This window comes from Eretmochelys imbricata, chromosome 9 (assembly GCF_965152235.1).
Source record: "Eretmochelys imbricata isolate rEreImb1 chromosome 9, rEreImb1.hap1, whole genome shotgun sequence".
Taxonomy (NCBI): domain Eukaryota; kingdom Metazoa; phylum Chordata; order Testudines; family Cheloniidae; genus Eretmochelys; species Eretmochelys imbricata.
In genome coordinates this window covers 43,204,125-43,223,058 of record NC_135580.1, presented here as the reverse complement: position 1 = coordinate 43,223,058, position 18,934 = coordinate 43,204,125, and the positions used below count along the sequence as shown (strand labels likewise).

The following is an 18,934-nucleotide window of genomic DNA, read 5'->3' as shown; positions in this document are numbered from 1 at the left end:
ACGCAGTCCTTAGCCAGAAGTGTTTCTTCTTCCCATTGGGTTACAGATAACAGTGCAGACTTCTCATATTCTTTTCCTTCCCACTATGTGGTTAAAAAACAGTATTATCCACTCTTAATTATGATTTGGTGCTGAAGCATATATCAACTACTTAGCAATATGTTTGGAGACTGACATTTTGGCAGGACAGTCCCCATCTACTGATTGATCTTAAACAGGGCTGACAGGTAATTAAAAAAAATTAATTGCGACTAATCACATGTTAAACAATAGAATACTGTTTATTTAAATATTTTTGGATATTTTCTACATTTTCAAATATATTGATTTCAATTAAAACATAGAACATGAAGTTTACAGTGCTCACTTTATATTTATTTTTATTACAAATATTTGTGCTATAAAAATAGTATTTTTCAATTCACCTCATACAAGTACTGTAATACAATCTCTGTCATGAAAGTTGCACTTACAAATGTAGAATTATGTACAAAACCCCCCTGCATTCAAAAACAAAACAATGTAAAACTTTAGAGCCTAAAGTCCACTCAGTCCTGCTTCTTGTTCAGTCAGTTTGTTTACATTTGCAGGCGATAATGCTGCCTGCTTCAGGTTTGCAATGTCACTTGAAAGTGAGAACAGGTGTTCACATGGCACTGTTGTAGCCGGCGTCACAAGACATTTACGTGGCATACGTAATTCCCAGGTGGTGCACCAGCAGTGCAAAGTCTGCTCAGAGTGAAGGTACAGCTGAACAACTGCTCATGTAATGCTGTGCTCCTAGATGGGTCATTGGCAGCTGGGATTGAACCTGAGAGCTCAGGATCTTAAACCACTGCCTGAACTGAAGGACCCAATGAGGCTAGCGAAGGCTGTCATGGCCTCAGTCTCTGTAGGTGGTGCAGCCACCACTAGAAGGGGACACAGTGCCACACTGAGTAATTGTGGGGAGAAGGCTTCCAAGACAGAAAATGATGAGGTTAGATGAGGAGAAATTGGGCCAGTGCATCCTCCATCTGTGTCTAGAACATTAAACTGCTCCCCCTGGTAGAACCCACAGGGGAGGCCAGTTGTAGTACCTGGCTTTTGTGTATGCCTCCTTCAGCACAGCTGCCCATGCAGAGGCAGGAATGAATCCAGCCTGTTGTCGTCAAATCTTGGCTTTTTGTGTCAGAGAATTTGAAGTCCCTTATTTCTTTAACATTTGATGCCAAAGGAAATCGGAGACAAAGTTTCCCCAGTTAGAGCTGCCCAGCACCAGGTGTGGAGAGAGAAAGCCTCATACAATGGCAGTGGGTAATCCTAGGGCAAAGAGGCTTCTCATGCCTTGGCCACAGACTCTTCCCCCTCATAACACAGAGCAGTTAAGCCAAAGAACAAACAAGAAGGCAAAAAGAGAGGGAAATTCTGACCATCTCCTCCCAGCAATGAGGAAAGAGGCTCACCATGAGCCCTCCTTAAAATTCTGAACAGCAGATGGAAAATAAAAATGGCACCACAAGTAGTTTTAGTGTAAAGGTCTGATTCCAAGCCCATTGAAGTTAATGGAAAGATTCTCACCAACTTCAGGGGGCTTTGTGTGAGAGATTGCAGTGGTAATTGTACTTTACATAGACAGCTGTGCTTACTTTATAGCCTGTGTCTTTTACTAGACTAAATGGGCAGTTACCTACAAAAGCTTACAACAGGAAACATGGATGCTATTGAACAGCATAGAAATACCCTTTCCTCTTACTCTGAACCTGCCTTTGGTGGCTGTATTTTGCCCTCATTCTCATGAAGAAGTCCCAGTGATACAGGCCTTGATTCAGCCAAGCATTTATGGATGTGTTGAAGTCTCATCAAAATCAACCGGATTTAAGTTCAACATGTGTAGCTGTATCAAAGCCATAGTAACTTTCCCCAGGTCACACAAGAAGTCTGTGGCAGAGGCAGGAATTCAAGTCAAGTTTTCTGGTGCCAATGTAGGGCTGTAGCCACAAGACAATCCATCTTCTTCTAACATGCTCATGGCCACTTCTCAGACCTTCTCCAGCTCCTTAGGTGAAGAAAGACCAAGGTAAGTTGCTTGCCATCTTTTCCCTGTGATAGAAACACATCTTTTGAACAATCTTGTTGCCTAAAGCATGTCTTGGTAGGTAACCTGGGAATTCCAGATTTTTTTTAAAACCTGCCTTCCAATTAATAAGGATTTCTGATTCCAGCTGTTTCAAAGACACCTAGCCCACCATGCATATGAAAGCAGTTGGTGATTAACATTCTGAATGTAGCTTTGATTTTCAGTTTGAATGTAGAAAGTAGCTTCTGTATGCCAGTACCGGATTCACCATGGTGCCAATGGCTGTGCCCAAGCTCAGAAGGGGGCCATAACACTCGCTTCCTCCCCACTTGTAGTGCTGCAGAAGCAGAGGATCTGAGAGAGAGCCTCGGAGCAGCAGGGATCCACCCTGGGAGCTGAGAATCCAAGGGGCCCTGGGAGCTGTAGTTCCTTGGCCAGCTCCCTGCTTTGAGAGTCAGCCCTGAAGCAGGGAAGGAACTACATTTCCCAGCATTCCCTTGGCTGCTATCAACAGGAAATGGGGGGAAAGAGTGGGGAAGCTGAGACCCCATGTGCTGCAGCTTGCTGTGAACTGAAAGCTGGCTGCTAGAAGGGGGTGGCACTGTGAATGGGGAACAAGTATGCCCAAAGAGTAGAAGGCTTTGGCCCAGATATCACCCTCAGAAGACTTCCCCAGATTGGGTTAGGGATGCTGGTGTGACCTTGCCTGGCAGCCCCCAAAGAAGGAACTGGGTGGAATGAATGGACAGTGCACCTCTCTATCTAAAGCCTAGCAGGGGAGGTATATGGACCCCTCCAGGAGAAGTTAAAATGAAAAGTAAGGGAGGGGAGGCTCCACTAGAAGACCTGGGCAGCTTTAGATACAGTTCCAGGCACACAGGAGGATTTCCACTTCTGAGCCATGGAAGCAGAAATTGACTTTTCCTTTCCAGATTTATCCAATATTCAGAAAGGGAATCTAGCACATGCCTTCCAGATTTGAACACTCTCAAAATTCAGGAGCGCTCAAGCTCAATTTGGGTTACTTCATTTCTCCCAAATCAAATATACTGATCCACTGTAATTTGCTGTAGAAAAAGTAGGATAAAATTGAGGAACAAATGCTGGGATCTTCCCAGTGCTAACAAGGACTGGAATTGCTATTTTCAATAGCCATTGCCATTTTTTTTAGTTTTGTTTGTTTAAAAAGAAGACCGTGATATTACATTGGCAAATTCCCCATAGAAATGAAGAATGGAAGAAAAGAATAACAAAAGCACCTCAACTTTTCCTCGTTTATGTGCGACAGTCTTACAATATGGATCAGATATCCTCCAATCACGCAAGCTGAAAATTGTTCCACTTGACTGCAGTTCTGTAACCACGCAGGAACCAGTCCTGTCTGTGTTCTGTGCACATCCAAAATTCCTGGTGAATTCAGAAGTGCCTTGCTTTTGTGACCGTACTACCTGATATTTTCAGCCCTGGTAAGTGAAGCAGCTTTACATTTAGTAATTGGGCAGGAGGCCTCTCAGAAAAAGTTAGGTGCTGTAGGAGGTGTTGCTTATTCACTAGGTAATGTGAGACCTTCCTGTTACAATAGTAAACCAGTGCAGTATACAATGCACTTTGCTCCTGGAGTCTAGAATGGGGTCCTTTGTTTCTATACACAGCCCATTGAAGACAATGAAAAGACTCCCACTTACGTCAACAGGTTTTGGACAGAACTGATTATACACAGGGTAACTCCACTATCTTCACAGGGTCCTGGTCCTACAGGGGAGTGAGGCATGTGAGCTTGTTGCAGAGCTGCTGCTCAGGGATGGGAACCTCCTGGCACTCCAGCCTCCAAAATCATTCAGGCTGCACTTTCTGCATGAATATGTGCTAGCTGAGAGGTGTGTGGGAATTGGTGGCCTCTGCTGCAGGTGATGGGCATCTCGGGTACTTAAAGCCATGGCCTAGGGAGGGAAGCACCTAACTCCAGAGTCTGCAGCTGCCTAAGGCCAGCACTGAGAATTTAGAACCCCTAGTGCTGCCATTGCAAGTTTAAATCATGCTCAGCCTTGGAACTGCCTTCCGTCCCTTGCTAGCACCTGCAGCTATCTAAGGCTGGCCTCTGGCAATTGGCCCCATGGCTGTAGCCAGAGAAGCTGCAGGTGGCTCTGTGACTACTGGGGGCCATTAAGCTAGGAGCGGATAAAGAAACTGAAGTTAACCTCAAGGAACAGAGGTCACCAGTAGGAAAGGAATGTCAAGGGGAGCAGGGAAAGAGGAAGCAGACCAGGCTTGCAGGGGGAGAAATAGCCCCAGCTGGCTAGGGAGCATGTCCAAGGTAGAAGGGAAACAAGCATAGGGAGAGGTGGTGGTGACCAAGTAGTAGACTAGCATGTAGATGGGAGCAGAGGGAGAAAGGCTGGTGACTTCAGGTTCCCAGGGGCTAAGTCCTCACTTTGGGGAAATGGTGTTTGCAAAGTGGCTTGCTCAAATGGCAGGATGAGCGCTGAGGAGGGATTTGTCAGAGTTGATCAGGTATCTGCTGGCTGTGAAACTCTACTGAGCTGAGACCAGAACCACATACAGTGACAGGTGACATAGGATGGTACTGGAGACATGGCTACAGAAGGTCTGAATGAGGAAGGAGATAAATCTGGGGGGAGTTTCCCCTGATCACTGTGAAATTACTGCTCACTGTGGACACTGGTAAACCCACATGTAAATACAGCTTAATGAGAAAAACGGGGGGCTGAGGGAGCTGGGTATGGCAATGCAGATAGTCATGCAGAGGTGTGTGATCAAAATGAAAAATGTCTCTGAGATTCAGCACCGGGTATACTGTGCCACACCAGGCCCACACTCGGAGCCCACAACGACTACATGGGGGCCCACAAATATGTTTGGAACCAGGGCCCGCAAAAGGTTAATCTGGCCCTGCTGTATGCAAATTACACGCTTAATAGGGACTACTCCTGCTCCTATTGAAAGCCAGTCATACACTAGAAAAAGTTTTCTGGAACTGTATAACTGCATTTGCAGGCCCTCCTAGTGTAGATGCAGCTTATCCCAGTTTCTCAACTGAAAAAAGTTTTACAAGTTTTTACAAGCACTGGGCTTGTTCTGGTATAGAAATGCAAAGACAATCTTACTTCTAATTGACCAGCAAAACCACTCAGTGCAGACTTAAGGGAAGCCATTTCAAGTTTGGCTGTTGATTTCAGGATCAGTTCATTTATATAGTATGCAACTTATTCTTTTGCTCACATCAAAACCTGATTTTATTTTATTTTATTTTATTTTTCTTGATAATATCAAGGTAAGCATGTATGTGTATCTGTGCGACGTATTTATAGGACCCTCTTTAGTGTAGCAGCTGCACACCTCACACCTTTAGTGTATTCAGCCTCACAACATCCTTGTGAGGTAGGGAAATATTATCCCCATTTTACAGATGGGGAACTAAAGCCCAGAAAAATTAAGTGATTCACTCAACAGGACTGTGGTGGAGCAGAGATTTGAACCTCTATGTCCCAGACTAAACACCCTAATGACTTGACAATCCTTCCTCTACAGATATTTCAGATTCTTAACACTCCATCTGCTCTGAGCTAGTCCTTCACAGACATGTTCCCACTCACATTTAAGACCTGCTATCCATTAGACTTCCCCTGCAGTGTCTATATCCGAGAAATATGGGCAGCCCACTGAAAATGTTTTAAAGACTTTATATTAAATGTGCTCACTGTAGAAAAGTGAACTCACTGCTGGCATGCCTGGGGATGGTGTAGCAGCTCTTTCCTCTCTAATACCTCCTGTGGATGGTCACTGTGGTCCTGTGGTGGGGTCTTACCACAACGTAGCCTGCCAGCCAGTCAGATTTTAGTTCCGTCCCTTTTGGGTAACTAAGTCCAACAAGTCCAGTGTCCTAACACCTGCTCCTCTGCTCCAACTCAAGGTCCTTATACCCTTTTCCCTCGGGGCTTTAAATCTTCCTCATCCCTTTATGTCAGGAGGCTTCCCTTTATGTCAGTGGCTGGTAGGGGAATCCAGGACCACCTGCCACATAAGGTTCCAGTCCAGGGACCTATAAGCAGCAGCCAAGGCCTGCTCTTTCCATCTTCTTGCTGCTGCTGCCTCCTTAGATTTCTTCCTACTGTAGCCTTTTTTCAGGCTCCCTTCCCACAACCTCTAATTCCCCCCGTCCTTCAGGTCTTGTCTGGAATCCCACAACAAATTCCCACAAAAAAGTACAAACTTAAGCCAACTTCTGCCCTTCCTCTTAAGTTTCCTGTGCTTCATTCCTCAGTTGAACACTTCCCAGGACTCTCTCCCTAGAAGTCCAGATCCTGCCCTTTAATCAGGGTTCATCAAACAGAGCCTGCTCCACCCCAGTGGGCTGTTCCATGTTGCTCCTGGCTTTTTGCCAGACATTACTCAGGAGAAGATCTCAAGGCCAACTATCCCCCTGGGCTTTCTCTGTGACCCTGCCAGTCTTACCACTCTGTGGCTAAAAGAGGGACTGCAGAGCTCTTTTCCTTTCTCCTGCAGCCTCTTCAATACATTAAAATGTGCACACCTTCCCCTTCCTACCCAATGGGTTTGAGTCTTCATCCACTGAAATCAAAGGCAAAAGCTCCCAGTAACGTCAGTGGTGCAGGGTCAGTTTCAGAGAATGCAGATGTGAATTGCATGTTATGGGCACAGGATGACTGGGCTTGTCTTCACTGCAGAGTTAACTCAAGTTATAACTTGAGTGTTGCTCCTAACTTGAGTTCTGTTCACACACAGAAACCCTTAACTTCAGCATGGTGATGCTTTTATCTCAAGCTGGCTGGCCAGACAAGGGATACAGGTCAATTCTTGAGTTAGCACAGCTTGTCTGCTGCTAACATAGAATCATAGAATATCAGAATTGGAAGGGACCTCAGGAGGTCATCTAGTCCAACCCCCTGCTCAAAGCAGGACCAATCCCCAATTTTTGCCCCAAATCCCTAAATGGCCCCCTCAAGGATTGAACTCACAACCCTGCTCAGAGCTCATCTTCACTGCTTAAAAAAGCCCCAGAACCACAACATGAAGACCAGGCACTATAGTCTTGCCATGAGGTAGATGTGTCATGGTCAGCGCTATACCTTTGCTCGAAGTTGACCTCAAACGTCACTCATTGCAAAACTGCAGTGCCTGTCTTCACTGTGTTTTTCTCTTGCGATAGCTCACAGGCATTAGTCACCCAAGGTTTGAAAAAAACCTCACCTTTTTTTAGCAGTGAAGACAAGCCCTTTGCTGCTGATACAATCATGCTTCGCAGATTGAGTGTTATTTTTCAGAATGATTGCTCTCACTTGAGCTTGGCCAACTTAAGATGAGTTAACTCAGTTTAGATAACTTTGAGTTAACGCTGCACTGAAGACAAACATAAAGATGTGGCATATCTCAGGAAGAAAAACTGTTCTGCATTCTAGTTCGCAGCATCCTGTATGACCATGAGGATATGTTAATGTAGCTTTGAGATAAAGAAAACCATGAGCGCCAGTCTTTTTCCTTCTGCTGGCCAAACAGAAGCGTCAGTTTTAAAGGGGGAACAAAACCCAAATATTTTGAGATAATGGCTGCTTGCTCACTTCCAATAGCTTCCTCCCTTCAGATACAAGTTTTAGGCAAACAGAATTGTAGGTTTGTCTGATGTTTTTCTCGGTTCTTTCTTAAACTACTAATAAGGGTTGAGAGAACGTTACCTTGAAGGCAGGTAAAGCAGAGTAAGAATGTGTGCCAGACACAGACAGCAGAGGGAGCAAGTTCTCTTTCCATGAAGACAAACTGACTGAACAGGGTGATCAACAACCTTGGTTTCAAACTGCAAAAATGCTGATCAGTATAGTCTTTTGGAGGCAACATATTCAATTAGGAAAGTTCCATCTCCTGCACAGACCTCATCCATCTAACCAAACAGAATAACAACAAAAGTGAAAGCACTATTGAGCAAACATGAAGGGGAAAAGCTAGTTATTCAGATTTGTATAAGACAAATTCTTCAGTGGCCCTGTGCTGTATGTACAGTTGCTTTGCTGAGTTAAACCTGATTACTATTTAATATACATGCTGGTGTGGCTTAGGTTTTCAGCTTGATATAACAAAGAAATTTGCTACTGCAAACAGTACCAATACCTATCATAATATATTGTTTGGGGTTTGAGTGTAAATAATTTAGCCAAAAGAGTTAAATAATTTACAAAACATAGTTTAATGCTCACACTTTATTTTAAAATGTGATAAGTGGTTTCAAGAATTGATATTATCAATATATTAGCTACTTTAGTACTGTATGTGTTGTAGATTGTTTAAGCACATAAATAGGTGCTGTTACAGATGGTTAGAAGCCACTTGTTGACCTGGTGGACTCTACAACAATCTAACTATTGAGTAACTATTTATTAATCCTTTGCAAACTACTTACACATGAAACTTCCAAGTAGTTAGTCAAACTGGCCATATTTATGTTAATTTGTAATCAACCCAATCCAGGAATTAAAGGATACATGTTTCCAATGGATTAAAAGAAATTTATTACTGAACATATAGCCAGCATGTGGAACTCAATGAGGCAAATAGATTCAATAAGGATTAAATACTAATTAAATGAAATTAGTGCCTACAAGTATATTAGCTAGAAAGTGTCAAGCTCTAGCCATGTCCACAGTTTATTGGCCATTCATATATTAGGCAAAGGGACTATAGAAAGTGGGGGGGAGGGAGGGCACAGCTTGAGTCTCTACCTTACCCCTCTGCATAGCCCCATTACAGCTTTTTCCATCGTTTTTGTTCCCTTCATACCACATGTCAACAGGGAGCATAGAAACTTATTGGCCAGATTCTGATGCCCTTGCTCACACTGAGTAGGCGTCCCAGTCACTTCAGTGGAGCTACTTAACATGAGCAAGGGTATCTGAATCTGAACCCTTTCTTGCACATTATATCAGCGCACCAGCTCTGCCTTAGCTAGGGTTATGACCAGCTTTCTATTTATAGCTCAACTCTTCTAAGTACTCTCAAATCTACATGGTTACTCAGATTGCCTTGAAATTTGATGTGCCTCATGGGGTGGGTCAGTGTTCCAAATTGAGCCCATTTGGACAAGTGGTTTCCTCAACACAGCCATCTGAAAAAACAACTTTTCTGAAGGTTGACATATTTTGGCAATATCTTTTTTTGCCAGGACCTGGGGATCAAACCATGGCTCTAGTCCCAGAGAGTGCACAGCATCCCTTAGCCCTTTGGGAGAGCAAAATTCAGCGTGCTATTAGCAAAGAGTTTGGTTCTCCAGCTAAGGGTCTAAGAAGGGACTACGGGTCAAACACCAAAAACAGAACTTTTGCAGAGAGAGAGAGACATGAGGAGCTGTAGGTGGAAAGCTTTTATAGCAGCTGCATAGCACAAGGGGATAAGCAGTAAGCCTGATCCTGAACGCAGCCAACTAGTGTCACTTCAAGTCCCTCCCCACTCAGAAATCAAGAAAAGTTTTGAAGATCTGTGCTAAAAGCTCTGTTGGGTGTGTTATTTTGGGGGAATTTAACCAAAGTATTTGCAGAGGGCGGGGGAGATATGCAAATGCTTGCTGAGAGGAAGGGGGTTAGGAGGAAGTAGGAGATAAGGTTTGGGGCTACAACAAGGGGAGACTTGTACCAAATGACTGGAGGATAGCTAATGTAATACCAATATTACAGGAAAACAGGTCTGCTACAGTTAAGATTGAGAAAAAAATGTTTAAAGGATGATCTGCAAAGTGTTCCAAAATCCTTACCATTGCCTAAGCGTCTTGAAATTTGCTGTGCCTTATGGGATTGTGGGCAGGCTCAGTGATCCAAATTTGGGGTCATTTGTGCAAGAAGTTTGGGATACAACCCTTCCCCCCTTAAAAACAGCTTTTCTTAGAGGTCACAGATTCACAACTTTTCTTCGTGCACACCTGGTTTCTAAAATGTGAATGGCTTCATGGGATGGGAAAAGGAGAGTGGGCTGCAAATGGAGTGTGTGGGGGGAGAGCTTTATGTTGTGGGGGGGAATATGGGGAAAGGAGAGAGACACACCAGTCTTCTCTCATGCTTAGACATCAAAACTGTCATGTGCTCAGGACATAAGCCATGGCTAAGATTTCTCTCACCAGCTCCATTAAAAACAATATCCTCTACACATTTGAAAGCACAGCCATTATTCTCATTTCACTACAACAAAATACACAGGGAGTGATGGAGGGCACTTAGAAGTCACTTAGCAACAGTGTTACTACACTACAGCTGCTGCAATGGCACAACAACTGCACTGCAGCTCCCCTCAGGCCCCTATCAATGTTGTTAATCCACCTCTCTGAGAGGAGGGGGCTAGCTTGACGGAAGAATTCTTCTGTTGACCTAGGCGTGTCAACACCAGGAGTTAGGTCAACCTAACTATGGCACTCAGGCTGTGAAATTTTAAGCGTTGATCAGGCCTGTAGCCTGTGCCACACAGAGCATACCGCATCTGCTGAATTTTTCAACCTTGTCCTCCCCTTTTATAAACCCTTCATCCTTATGTGTATGATGCCAACTCACATACTTTCACTTACCCTTCATTAAACTCACAGACCACACTCATCTCCCACCCAACTGCTGACAATCCCTGTGGCAAAAAGGCCTGTACTCGGTTAGTGACACAGCCTATGCAATGCAGCACTGACATGAGGCATACTGGATCTCCCAAGATTCACATGCACCTTGTTCCTTTGATCAGACACAGAAGAGTCAGGAGGACACACACACACACACCCCAACCAAGAGGGCCACCTGGTATCTCATTGCAGGCCTTCCAAGTGCTCCAACTTATTCCTCCACCATCCAGTACAGCTATACTTGTCTGCGTGAACTCCAGCTGCATTCACTTTATTAATTCCCAGTGGTTATTGCCAGCTCCAGGAGAGAAGAGTTAAGATTGTGTGGGCATGTGTCTTAGCTCTGTATTTCCTTGTTTTCACAAGTTTGAGTTTTGCTGAACTCAGCATTCTGGAAGGGCACAAGGATACCCCCGGCCAAACTTAACTCTGCATTAGCAGGGGCTTTTTACCATTTCATTAATTCATTAAAAACTTCTCAACATCTACATGTATTTTAAAAAGAGAAAATGTTTAAAGGTTAAGGGGTGAGATTTACAAAAGTGCTTAAGTGATTTAGGAGCATGAGTCCTATTGAAAGGAAAGTCTGTTGACAGATCCCCGCTTATGTTCCCTATGGTCCTTACTGCACTAAACTCCATGGGGCTTGTACTCCTAAATCATCTAGGCACTTTTACAAATACCACCCTAGAACAATACAGTTGATTTGATAAGAGCCAAAACCATTTTAGGAGTCTGCTTTAAATTGCCATACTAGCATTTCCCACGTGCTGATAACGCAGGCCACAATTCTTTCACCTTGAATGCCTGAGTACTCCCATTGAGTCCAGTGGAGTAAGGTGCTATTCAACATGAGTAAACATTGGGCAAATCAAGATTTTACCTCCAGGGCTCACAATATTGAAACTGATCCATGGCATATTCACAGATACATTTTCCTCTGAAGCGTGCTATTGCTGATATTATGTACACCTACTGCCTCCTCAGACCTCTGAGATATAAGCCATTTTATGTGTTCTATTTTTACCAGTCGTTTTATGATCAATTTTATTGTAGCTGGCTGCTGTATAAAGATGGAGCTATCAATGGAGATGAACAACTCCCACTGACATTGAAGGAACCTAGGTTCACGAATCAAGGGGAGAAGAGACGCTGGAGTATTTGCAAACTTTTGTTCATGCTGCTAAACTGTGTCCACTCTTTGATAGCATCAAAGATGTAATTAAGTCTTATATTTAAAGGATGATCTCTATTGTCTTGAGGCATGAAAACAATGAACAGTTGCTGATTGCTTAATAGCTAGAGTGCAGCTGGGGCATTCAATCAATCTGAAAAACAACATATTGGAGTGGAGCATAAAGCAGTGGAGATTATTGCTATGGCACATTTACCTGTAATATGAACATGGAAATACATCTTCCCTCGAAAGTGTCTGAAAGTGCTGTGAGGCCAGTTTTTCAGATTATCGATTTAGTTCACCATGGGACATTGCTGCAATGAATAACTAAGTAGGGATGAGGTGCAGGATTGCCCAACTAAAAAAAACCTTTGATTAAGGCTTTAATGTAGATGCAGAAGGGAGGAAACATCTCATGAGAGCTTTCCCACCAGAATTCCAAATACCACTGCCTCTTGTTTTATCTGCTGCAGAGTCTTTAGGTGTGCAAATGCTACCAGTGATGACAGCTATCAAAGCAATGTGGGGCCTGTCTACACATCCAAAACAACCAAAATTAGCAAGAGCTGAAGAGATGATGCTGGTGTACATTGGCACAGCTTGGGATCTGGCCCACAATGTCTCCTAGTGTCGAACGGGGTTGTGATGTTATTTTGCCTACATAGAAAGGGCAAACTATGGCTATGTCCACATTACAGACCTTGCTGTGCCGCTGTAAGGTCTCCTGTGTAGCTGTTCTATGCCGACGGGAGAGAGCTCTCCCGTTAGCATAATTAAACCATCTACAACGAGTGGTGGTAGCTACGTTGGCAGGAGAGCGTCTCCAGCCAACATAGTGCTGTCCACACTGGCACTTATGTCGCTGAAATTTCTGTTGGTCAGGGGGTGTTTTTTCCACACCCCTGATCAACAAGAGTTTTACCAACAAAAGTGCTAGTTTAGACATAGGCTATGTTATATACAATTTAAAAACCATGCTTTAGCCCTGATCGCTAAGGGCTCGACTACTCAGCTAACTGCATCTGGGCTAGGCTCAACTATGATTTGTTGCCAGGTATTAATGTGAGTTTAGTAAATATCGACCAATCTGTCCGCGCACGATGCTTCAAAGCCATGTCCAAATGCGAACAATGAGAATCTGACAGCTATCCAACACCAGTTCAACACTTGATGCACGGTGCATTCTAAGTAGAGATGAACCTGAACTGCAAAACTGTCTGGATTTCAATCTCTTGAAAATATGGGATATTCAGATCTTGAGTTTTGGTTTGGCCCATGATAAACAGAGGTCAGATCCAAAAAGTGAGGTTTCGATTTTGGACACCTGTGTCTATTTCTGGGAGGCTGGCTGGCAGTCCCAGAACCTGCACGTGGGAAGTGCAATGCTGGCAATTCTGAGTATTTCCAAAATGGCCACCCGCATGGCAGATGACTCTGCTTTGTCCTCTGGCTTTAGAAAGGCTTTGCCAGAGGGGATTGCACAGAGCACAGAACCATTAGTATCCCCCACCTTTATGGCCCATTGACATTCAAGACAGAGTGCCAATATGTGGTCTCCCAAATTGTGACATGAGGAGACAAGTCTGGACCCAGCTGTACTCTGTGCACTGGCAGAATGGAGCTATAAGACTAGGTATGGTTGACACTAAATGGCTGAACATCAAATGAATATGGTTTCATTCGGCTTTTGCTGCAAGGAACTTACTGTGCTGTTACAGAAACTATCTTCTCCTGGGGGAGCTGCAGTCCCTGTGGACAATGGAAGCAGCCTTTGTGAAGGCTGGATGCCAGGGTTAATACTGTCCTTGGCACTTCTGTTCCATGTGGGCAAATCAAGGGTTGATGATACTGGGCCAGATCCTGGACTGCATCACATGAGGGAAAGTTCGCACTGATCTGTGGGGCAAAGCTTCCCTAACACCAGCTTACCTAGCCCATGGAGGATCTTGGGGTGGCATAGCGCCGCTATAGCATTTCCCGTAGTCATTGAAAGGGGCATGGCTGGGGAAAAAGTAGTGTGGTCAAGTAAATCTGTGCCATACAATCCTTTGTGGCCTTTTAGGCTTCACTGCTTGCTAGCACAAAGCCACCCTAGCTTCAGCCTGGAGACCAAACTGGTGCTGCATAGCCCTGGGATCAGGGAGAGGCCAAAGGTGGCTTAAACCCTTAAACATTTAAGTAGGATTTACATGCTTCATATGTAGGGGAAAAACTTTGGTGATTAACATCACAGGTGCGACATCTTGGAATGCCCAAACAACAACTAGGAATCCATCTTGGCTGCCCTTCTTCCCCCTCTCAGGTGTAGTTTCCAGCCCTTTCTACCGAAAGGTGGGAAACCAAGCAAATCATGTGACCTGTGATCTGCCCAGTAACAGCAGGACCTATTAGGGCCTGCACAGCAAAGGGAAGGGGCTGCCCTTCTGAGTGACAGAGTCTGGAGGTGCTGCTGATGCAACTGATGGAAAGCACAGCAGACACCTCAGCTCTCCAGATTGCCTCAGAGGAGTACGCTGAACACCATGCTCATTCATCTGGTTGCGGGAGGGTAGTTCTCACTTGCATACAGAGAGTGCGTCACCAGCTGCCACTCTTTCAGTGAGGACAAACACACACCCATGACATTGCAGGGGGGAGTTCAAGCCAAGTCATCGCTGGGACAGAGCTGTCATCACCTGATCCTGAGGTCCACTCCTTACCTGGGGTTCCACCTATCTGGATGGAGTCCAGAGCTGTCCAGTTGTCGCAAGGGTTCTCAGAGCTGCAAGATATGGTAGTGGTCCATTGATCCTCCATCCTCTTACCTAGGTCCCGTCCTAGGGGAGGGAGGGAATTTATCCTCAGTCACAGTCATGATACTACCGGTCCTTTACTTACCTTTATATCACCTGTTGTGGGGGTCCTTGCTTTACCTGTGTTCCTATTCATTTGGTTTACCTCTGGTTTACCTTGTTTAGAACTGTTGATGGTTTAATAAATACCTTGGCTGTTTATACCCACACATCCTTTTTGGTTTACCTTTTTTTTTTAAGGGGCTAACAACAAACCCCCAATGACAGATGCGGGTAGCGGGACTTTCTTCTAGATTGGTTCAACACATAGATAAAGTGGTCAGAAAACTAACTTTTTTCCTGCAGAAAATTACAACTTCTGACCCCCCAAAAATAAATAAATAAACCAAGAACTTTCAGCTGAAGCCAAAAGAATTTTGACTGAAATCTTTCAATTGGTAAATGTCACCATGGTGCTTCATGGGTGTTGTAGTTCAGGGGCCTCATTCTCTTCTATGGGCTGGGTTCTCGGACCAGAATGCATTTCCCATGATGCACCATGATCCACCACTGATCTGGCATGGGGGCTCATAGGAGATGTAGTTTAGCTGGGAAGCCTGGCCCAAAAAGGGTGAATAAAGGCATGGGGTACCCAAACTACACCTCCCATAAGGCATCACAATGACATTTACCAATGAAAATTTTTATTTTTTCGGTTGAAAGTTTTCAGTTTTGAGATATTATTTTTTATATAAAGTCTAAATTTTCCACAGAAATCAGGCATTTTTTCTTAAAAACAAAACAACAGGGGAGGGATAGCTCAGTGGTTTGAGCATTGGCCTGCTAAACCCAGGGTTGTGAGTTCAATCCTTGAGGGGGCCATTTGGGGCAAAAAATGGGGATTGGTCCTGCTTTGAGCAGGGGGTTGGACTAGATGACCTCCTGAGGTCCCTTCCAACCCTGATATTCTATGATCTAACAACAACAACAAAAAACAACCCCCACAAACTTGCACCTCAAAATCCCAATTTTCTGTCAAAAAACAGCTTCAAAGAAAATTTTTCAAACAGCCCTATTCATAGGCCCTGTGTGGGCCCTCTGTACAGGAACGAATTTTGTCCCGAGAGTAATACTCTAGAGATTCCAGGCTTGACTCTAATCACTTAAAATGGTATAAATTCAAGTAACTCCCCTGAATTCCATGTAATGTAGTGTAAAACCATTGTAATTAAAAGTAGAACCAGATCCTCTATTTTTCTCCCCACAGTGGCACAGGGATACTGCATAGTTACTAGCACACAGTTCTATCTTTCCCTGCCCTTTGATTGAGTCCTGCTCGTGATCATTACACAGCTGTCACAAATTACGGGGTCACCCTGACCATTATTAGCCAATCAATGTACAGGAATTTGAATAATTGCAATACAGTCATTTCTAATAGCTATGCAGTTATTTCTCTAAGTATGCAAATCTATTCACTCTGGCTGTAAAAATTCCTCTGCCCTGATTGCTTGAAAATTTCGAGTACAGTAACCAATTTGCCAGCAACAAAGAGATCACCTCAATTTCCAATGAGCTGGAAAGGTACAACATTTTCACAAAAGGGAAGAAAAGCCCCAAAGCAAAGAAAATGTAGCTGTGCAACTACTGAAAAGGAAATAGCTATTTTTTAAAAAGTGTATATATAATTCCTTGTGGCCAAATTCAGATCTTGTAAGTGTAGTTACAACTCTATTCATCTGTGTATCCTTTACATCTGTAGCATTTGGGCTGTATTCCTGGTGGAGGTACTCAGATATCCATGCTTTCAGTGATAGTTCTGTATATAGCAGCTTTGTTATGTGTTTTTACTATGCAAAAACCTCGTGGAGAATGATTTGGCTATTTAAGCCCAGGGTGTCACAGTTCTAGTCAGGCTTCCCTTGTTGGATGCTCACCAGGTTGCTGTGTCCAGATTCCAGCACTGGGCCAGTGTGCTTTCAAACTTTACTGAGTTTGAGCCAAGTGCAGGCACCGCCTCTGGCTTTCTAGGCACATTTTCAGCGTGTATATTCTCCATCTAACACTCCGTTCTGAGATCTGGGACCCTTCCATCCAAGTGCCTAGGCCCTGAGACTCCCTCCTTCCACCCAGACTCTCCAGCACAATCATTTCTAGAGCTCCAACCTTGTGGGCTCTCTGGTTTACTGTTTACCTCTTCAGAGACATGGGATAGTTGACGTGAACAGACATATGCTTTGCAGTGGGTTTCTTAAAACAATTACTAAGCACAAGAGAAATACAGATCCAAGTAAAGTCAGAAGCAACTAAACACCATTCCCTGCTCCAGTTTCTTTATCAGTCTTGAGCATTGTTTGGGATTTGGGTCAGTGTCTAAGAAGTCCCAGCTCCTTCCTTTCCTGTACATGGTTTCTCCTCCAAATCACGGAGTCACTCTTGGACCTCTGCAGTCAACTTCCTCCCTCTCTAGTTTGTCCACCTGGCAAAAATGTTTTCCCCAAAAAGCCTGTGCATTTTTATTTCTCTCTCGCTCAGCCTTTGTGGTTTTAAAGGCTGGCACTAATATCTCATGTCCTTTGTTCTCTCTCCTGAGGAAATTCTATTCCTTCAAACCCTAGCCCTCTGCAGAGAAGTTGAAGAAAACTGGGTTTATCTAGGATGCAGTCATCCCTCTGTTCTGTCTTATCAAGATCTGTTCAGGTGCTAATATTCTTTAACAACCAACCTATTCATAGACAGACATTTAGGTGCCATTCCCCGGTCCCTTAGCACAAGGAGCGTGAGGTAAGAACACAGCAGAAGACAGCCACAAGATACAAAGAAAAGGAGTACTTGTGGCACCTTAGAGACTAACCAATTTATTTGAGCATAAGCTTTCGTGAGCTACAGCTCAGATGAAGTGAGCTGTAGCTCACGAAAGCTTATGCTCAAATAAATTGGTTAGTCTCTAAGGTGCCACAAGTACTCCTTTTCTTTTTGCGAATACAGACTAACACGGCTGTTACTCTGAAACAAGATATAAAGATGCAGACAGTTCATAAAATCAAAGTGGAATTCATAAGTTGTAAATAAGCAGTTTCCCCAGATTGTCAAAAAGGACAAGAAACTTTAAATTAGATGTGATGATAAAAGTACAAATGCAATTTATTTTTCAATAAACAGATATTACATGACTATGAGGGGGAATGTTTCTCTATTGATTAAATGAGAAGCATTCTCTCTCTCAGAAACAGACTGCCCAGGTTATTGCTTTGCCCTAGGGGATCATCCCGTTTTTGTGTGTGTTTTGGATTCTAATTCCATCCAAACAGTGCTATTGTTAAGACAAAAGCATCCACATGTTCATTTTTATTCATGTACCTTTATTTCTTGTCAGTAATAGAAAGAGACCTGGTTTGCTCCAAAGAACATCACACAGTGCTTAGGTCTGTGCAAAATTGATTGCTTGGCCATTAGAAATGGGACCACCTTGGGACAGGCACCAGGTACTGCCAGTTCCAGAACTATTCCCCATCAGGGAGCAAGTCACATAAACAAGTATGCAGTCCAAACTGTATTTCCCCTATTCCCAAGGGGAGCTTGTGAATGCTACCTTTGATTCTGGCCTCTGACAGAGATGGCTGATATGCCTGCTTTTGCTTCCCAGAGAGATATTTACAAAAAGTACTTATTGATTCAACCTTCTTAGGATAGGTTAGTGGAATATACTCTTTAGCACACGCCCCTTCCATAATGCAGTAAAAAGGCCATTAATTCACAGAAGCTTTGTTACTGCAAAAATTCTTTAGCAAACTTTGGAATGTAGACTTTGAAGAACTGAGCCTTGCTCTTTGCACCATACAAGCCCTTTGAATTAATGATCTTCCCTGACAAAGGAGCACAAATATTTGCAAGTAACTTAAAAATAAAAGACTTGTTTATTCCAAAGTAGCAGAAGAAAAAACACTGGGCTCTTTCAGCAGATGCTGTGCTGTTAAATGCTATGCTATCTGCAGGAAAGGGTAGTTACTGCTTTAACAAATTTGCATTTGTGGGCAACATGGAATTTTCAATTACTGCTCAGTAGTGTGAAAAAATGCAAGTCAGTGACCATTAATAAAAAGTTCTGCTAATTGATCTGATTCTGTACAAGCATTTGTATTGAGCATAGTGCATCATTGCTTCCACAGTATTGTCATGAATGAACTCTGACAAAGGGAGGACAACTAAATGAGAATGCATTCAGCATATTAAAAATGCTGCAAGATAGTCCACAGTGTATGTGTTGGGCAGATTCCAGAAAATGTGGAATTTGGTTTGGCACACAGTGC

General features: G+C 43.7%; 1 long non-coding RNA gene across 1 annotated transcript in view; it reads right to left on the bottom strand.

Moving 5' to 3' along the window:
- Positions 1-372: 372 nt before the first annotated feature.
- Positions 373-18,934, bottom strand: part of LOC144270275 (uncharacterized) — a 29,404-nt gene continuing 10,842 nt past the window's right edge. The window contains exons 2-3 of the long non-coding RNA XR_013347133.1: positions 14,553-14,669; positions 373-2,082 (exon numbers count right to left, since the gene is read on the bottom strand). This is a non-coding gene — a long non-coding RNA (uncharacterized LOC144270275). The remainder of the gene's footprint in view (positions 2,083-14,552; positions 14,670-18,934) is intronic.